The sequence below is a fragment of the Cyprinus carpio genome, unplaced genomic scaffold, assembly GCF_018340385.1.
Source record: "Cyprinus carpio isolate SPL01 unplaced genomic scaffold, ASM1834038v1 S000006707, whole genome shotgun sequence".
NCBI classification, from domain to species: domain Eukaryota; kingdom Metazoa; phylum Chordata; class Actinopteri; order Cypriniformes; family Cyprinidae; genus Cyprinus; species Cyprinus carpio.
This window is the reverse complement of record NW_024879316.1, coordinates 37,112-41,640: the sequence shown is the minus strand read 5'-3', so window position 1 is coordinate 41,640 and position 4,529 is coordinate 37,112. Positions and strand designations below refer to the sequence as shown.

The 4,529-nt window shown below is 36.3% G+C and overlaps 1 pseudogene; it reads right to left on the bottom strand.

Moving 5' to 3' along the window:
* Positions 1-545: 545 nt before the first annotated feature.
* Positions 546-4,529, bottom strand: part of LOC122144527 — a 10,613-nt pseudogene continuing 6,629 nt past the window's right edge.

Below are 4,529 nucleotides of genomic sequence, written 5' to 3'. Positions count from 1 at the left end.
CCACGGTGCTCTCTGATAAGATTTTTATATAAATGTTATTAAAGTTTTATTTTTGGATAAAAAGGCTGGATTTTTTATTTAATATTTCTTTATTATTGTCAGAATTGGTGGCTTTTTATCAGTTCATTGAAAGTTATAAAATTGACTGATTTACTTTTAATGTATTTATTTTTCTTATTCCAAAGGAAAAAATAAAAAATCCATTTGTAATAACTTGTCACTGCTTTGAATCGACTTTACTGACTGATGTCGGTATTGCAGTTTTTAAACCAACAGATACATGAGACAATATCCTTCCACAAACACAAAGTTACTGAGTAGTCGTATTGAGTTTAAAACCGCCAACCTTCCACAATCCACTAAACAACCCAATGGATAAAAACCCAACATTTTAATCTCGTTTGACTCTGCAGTGTTGCTTCACAAGAATCAAATATGGGTGCAAATGTTGTTTCATGTAGACTTGTAATTTACAATCTAAAAAAAAAAAAGTCATTTTTAGTTTCTTGAACATTGTTTTTGCTTCAATATGCTTGATTTGATGGTCTAATGTTCAAATCTCTTCTTCAGCTCTGAGACCTTAATGGGAGCCTGGGTTTTGCTTCTTCTGGAGTCGGAGAAATGGGCGATTTGGTACTTTGTTCTTCAGTTCTGCAGGCCCGTCATTGGTCCCACATGTTGATTTTGTGGGTGCCTGCTTTTTTTTTTATGGGAGATTTTACAGATTTTTTATCCAACCCTCGGGAACCAGAAGTGTCAGTCAAGGACTTGGACTGGAACAGAGCTACGGTAGACAAAACATTCGGTGATGGAGGTTCAACGCTCTTCTTATCTGGCTCTTCTCTTGTGTCTATCTTTACATTGAGAGAAACAGCATAGGTGATTCCTTCATTTGTAGGTCCGTTTGAGCCCAAGACATTTGTCGTGTTATGCTCTTTCTGACGTTTTCGTTCTTCTTCTTTGTCAGGTTGCGTCTCTGTACTCTCTTCAATCGGTTTCCAAGCTTTCCTCCATTGTTCCGTTCATTTGTCCATCATTTTTTTTCGACCGGCTGTCCTCTTGCACCTCTTGAGAACCCTCTTGGGGATCCAGTAAAGCCTCTTCTAGAACTTGTAGATCTGAACACAGATTTACCCCTAGCTCGGTCAAGTCCTTCTCTAGTTCGTTAAGCTCATTTTCTGGCCTGTCAGTCAGGACGGCAGGCTCCTCCCCCTCACCACCTACAGGCCCCTCCTCTACTAGCTCCTCCTCCCAGCTCACAAGACTGCCACTGTTTCCAAACGAGGCACTTAGACTCTCCTGACTTGGGTTGGTCAGACTCCTCTGAAAAAGAAATGAAATGGTGAGAGTGTGTGACTTTTCCCCACCAACAATTCCCGGTGCTGGACTATTTCTGCAACATGTCAAGTTTTAAAAAAAATCAACAGCAGTCAGGTAAAGGCTGACACAACACTTAATCACTTAATTTTTTTTTGTTTATGTTATTTTTCATGCAACAAAGCCATTTTAATTTTCTCAGTTCACCATAAATATGTAGCCCTATATGCAAAATTTAATGTTGCACTTACTTTTTCAACTTTTAGGAAAAAACAAAACAAAAACAATTGTTGGAAATAAAAGTCGGACTTTAAAGTAAGCAGTAATATGAGGCCACATGGGTTATTTATTTTTCAGTCTTATTTTAGTATAATGATATTACTTTTTTACCCCCCCCCCCCCCAGTTTTGGATAAGGTGTTTTTTTGGCAAAGGTGTTAAAAAAAAATAAAAATTTGTATTAATTTGAAAAATTCACTTTATTTTAGTACTTCCTACATGTCTTGGCAATTATAGCAGAAGTTTGAGGGTTATTTATTTATTTTTTTTATAGGTACTGTTTTTGAAAGTTTACCATGAAATAAATTGCGTGTGTGGCTGTACATTCTTTTTTCAGTGTAATGATCTACTCAATTAGAAGTTCAAAGTGTAAAAATGCATCAATTAAAAAATATTAAATCAAGCAGAAATGGATCATTAAAAATAAATGGCCCATTTTCCATTGTGATACATACATGCCATTTAGTACATTTTTACATTTTTTTCTAATCAGAATAAATTTTACTATTTACTATCAGTAAAGCTAATTTATATCAAAAATCGCATGTGAAAAAATATTCCACTGTTTATAGATAAATACCATACCATAAAAAATACCTTCTGACTGTGATGCCAGTGTTAAGACTGAATGGAGCTGTTTTGTTGCAGGTTAAGTCAGACAAACCGTTACCGGATATAATGTGTGAGAGGATCTAGGCCTTACATGTGAGATGAATTCACTGCTGTCGGAGCTGAAGAGGTCAAGGCTGCGTGTGCTGTACAGTAAACCCGGCTCTCTGGAGCTCTGGGCACTCAGCGTGTCGAAGATCTCTCCGAGCAGGTCCATCTCCTCCGGGTCGGCCAACAGAGAAAGATCATTCATCTTCCTGTAAGTCGTTTGCTGGCAGAGCACTGCTCAGATCTTCTGTTACACTGGGAAGGGAAATGCATTGTAAAAACACACATGAAGCGGCAAAGCGTCCATGCATCTGTGTCCTCTCATCTCACCTGTCCTCATAGCTGGTGTTGTCGTCCTCTGTCTGTTGCTCATTTCCCTGGAGGCTGGGATTCTTCTGTGTCGGCCGCCGTGGTCGAGACTGAGAAACAAAGCAGCATAGAGAGTGTAGAAAAAACAAATAAACCATATTTTAAAAAGTTAAAAAGTTAAGTTAATGTGCTGTACTGTGGTTGAACACAAGATGGAGCCAGGAATTATAAACATAGTTTTAGTATTAGTGGTAGACACATTAGTAAGATAAAAAAAGAGAGAAATTAATCATTTTATTCAACAGGGATGCATTAAACTGATCAAAAGTGACAGTAAAGACACAATGCTACAAACGATTTCTATTTCAAATAATTGCTGTTCTTTTGATCTTTTTATTCATTTAAGAACAAATAAAAATGCATCACAGTTTCCACAAACATATAAAGTAGCACGGCTGTTTTCAACATTGATGATAATCAGAAATGTTTCTTGAGCAGCAAATCAACATATAGGAATGATTTCTGGAGTAATGATGCTTAGATCACAGAAATAAATGACATTTTACAATATATTCACATAGAAAACAGTTATTTGAATATTCCACAATATTGCTGATTTTACTGTATTTTTTGATCAAATAAATGCAGCCTTGGTGAGCAGAAGATACTCCAAACTTTTGACCGATAACTTGCAGTATATTAGCTTTATAACTTTTTTGTGTGTGTGTGTCTAGCTTAGTTTGGATGCCTTCAGGTGTCCACTCACCCTGCCAAAGTGCTGTGTGATTGGTAGACGGTTCTGAAGACAATCCGATTGGATGAGGCGATACGTGTGCGTTCCACACACAGACCCGCCCCTCTGTAGCATATGAGGTGCAGTTTGGTCCTGAAAGGGAAAATCCAAACATTGAATATGCACACAAACCACATATTTTGTACACACAGAGGAACCATATGCTGCTTAAGAAAATATAAACTCACCTTTGATGACAGGAGGTTTTTTCAGCCCAAATTTGCTATGATATTTGGTCTGAAAAATGGAAACCATATGGAGAATATGTAATATTTAATAATGCAAAACAGCACATTTTAAATTAACATGATACACATAAACTACCCTTCAAATGTTTTTTTTTTTTTTTTTTTTTTTTTTTAGAAATTATATTTAGCAAGGATGCATTAAATTGACCAAAATTGACAGTAATTGACATTTATAATGTCACAAGAGTTAAATTAAATGTTGTTCTTTTGAAATTTTCAACATGAGCACCAAATCAGCCAATTAAAAGGATTTCTGTAATGATGCTGAAAATTCAGCTTTGATCACAGCAATGAATTACATTGTAACATATAGTCAAATACAAAATAGTTATTTTAAACTGTAATATATTTCACATTAGTTTTTTACATTTTTGATCAAATAAATGCAGCCTTGGTGAGCAAAAGAGACTTCTTTCAAAAACATTTTGCGCCTCTAAAGTTTTGAACAGCAGTGTATAAATACTCACTGCTTTGTTAGCTGTAGACTTCCATGTCACGATCAGGGCTCCACCCCCTTTCTGTGGGAAGAGAAAGTGGCTTTTTTTTTTAATCCAAGTTTGTTTAAAAAGCAGCTTTTGGCAGTCTAATCTAATTCTAGTTTAATTGCCAGAGCAGAAATGGAAGGTCAAGCATGCTCTGCTGTAAACTGAACATTACTGTATTAGATCATACATGTAATCAGTGTATACTGAAAATAGTGTGCACTGTATGCATACTGCAGATGTGGTAAGAGTAGTATGGTTGTCTGCCAGAACCACATCTTGTTTATAGTTCCTGTACGAGTAAAACGTACCTTTAAGTTTCCCACCAATTGCCGACGCAATTTAGAGCTACCTGAGAGGAATCACAAGCAGAAGGGATGTTAAAATGAGCAAACGAACAAACAAGTCTGATTCTGTGATGAACGTAAAAACACACCGGATGAAG